Consider the following 1627-nt stretch of genomic DNA (forward strand, 5'->3'; position numbering starts at 1 on the left):
CCCTTTTCTCCACACCCTCTCCAGCATTTATTGTTTGTAGATTTTTCAATGATGGCCATTCTGACTGGTGTGAGGTGATACCTCATTGTAGTTTTGATTTGCAGTTCTCTAATGATTAGTGATGTTGAGCATCTTTTCATGTGCCTCTTGGCCATCTGTATGTCCTCCTTGGAGAGGTGACTATTTAGGTCTTCTGCTCATTTTTAAATCAGTTTCATTGCAGCACTATTTACAATAGCCAGGACATGGAAGCAACCTAAATGTCCATCGACAGAGGAATGGATAAAGAAGATGTGGCACCTATATACAATGGAATATTACTCAGCCATGAAAAGAAATAAAATTGAGTTATTTGTAGTGAGGTGGATGGACCTAGAGTCTGTCATACAGACTGAAGTAAGTCAGAAAGAAAAACAAATACTGTATGCTAATGCATATATATGGAATCTAAAAAAAAAAAAAAAAATGGTAGTGATGAACCTAGGGGCAGGACAGGAGTAAAGACGTAGACATAGAGAATGGACTTGAGGACACAGTGGGGGAGGGGGAAGCTGGGACGAAGTGAGAGAGTAACACTGACATATATACACTACCGAATGTAAAATAGATAGCTAGTGGGAAGCAGCTGCATAGCACAGGGAGATCAGCTCGGTGCTTTTCGACAACTTAGAGGGGTGGAATAGGAAGGGTGCGAGGGAGACTCAAGAGGGAAGCAATTATACTCCAATAAAGATCTATTAAAAAATAAAATAAAATAAAAAATAAAAATAGCAGAAAGAATCCCGTGGAGACACAGGTGGTGATTCACCAGATTAGAATCACCCTCATCAGCAGCAACATGAAGTCTTTGGAGAGGATATCTGCTGATCTGATCATTGGTGCAAAGGAAAAGAATCTCAAAGTGAAAGGACCGGTTCGGACGCCTACCAAAATTCTGAGAATAACTACAAGGAAAACTCCTTGTGGTGAAGGTTCTAAGACTTGGGATCGTTTTCAGATGAGGATCCACAAGCGACTCATTGACCTGCACATCCTTCTGAGATTGTCAAGCAGATCACTTCCATCAGTATTGAGCCAGGAATCGAGGTTGAAGTCACCACTGCAGATGCTTAAATCAACATTTTTAATAAATTGATAATCAGTTATTAAATTTTGTTGACTTTTATTTATAATACTGACAGGTCTTAGGAATAGAGTCGTGCTATGGAATTCATTCCACCTTTTAAGCAGAATAATTAAAATTAGATGGACAGCCAAAAAAAGAAAGAAAGAAAGAAAAATATTAGGGACTTCCCTGGCTGTCCAGTGGTTAAGACTGCCTTCCAATGCAGGGGGTGTGGGTTCGATTCCTGGGTGGGGAGCTAAGATCCCACGTGCCTTGTGGCCAAAAAAACAAAACATAAAACAGAAGCAGTATTGTAACAAATTCAGTAAAGACTTTAAAAATTGTCCACATCAAAAAAATCTTTAAAAAATATTGGATTCATTCAAACAAATAACCAATATCAAACAATTCATTAATTAGTATTTATCACATACTCACTCCATACCATTACACTGGTAATGACGTATTGAGTAAGACAGGCAATGGACCTGTTGTAATTGAGTTTACATTTTTAGGTTGAGG

General features: G+C 38.5%; 1 pseudogene; it reads left to right on the top strand.

Moving 5' to 3' along the window:
- Positions 1 to 760: 760 nt before the first annotated feature.
- Positions 761 to 1113, top strand: LOC103019087 (40S ribosomal protein S20-like; annotated as a pseudogene).
- Positions 1114 to 1627: the final 514 nt, after the last annotated feature.

Source organism: Balaenoptera acutorostrata, chromosome 8 (assembly GCF_949987535.1).
Source record: "Balaenoptera acutorostrata chromosome 8, mBalAcu1.1, whole genome shotgun sequence".
Taxonomy (NCBI): domain Eukaryota; kingdom Metazoa; phylum Chordata; class Mammalia; order Artiodactyla; family Balaenopteridae; genus Balaenoptera; species Balaenoptera acutorostrata.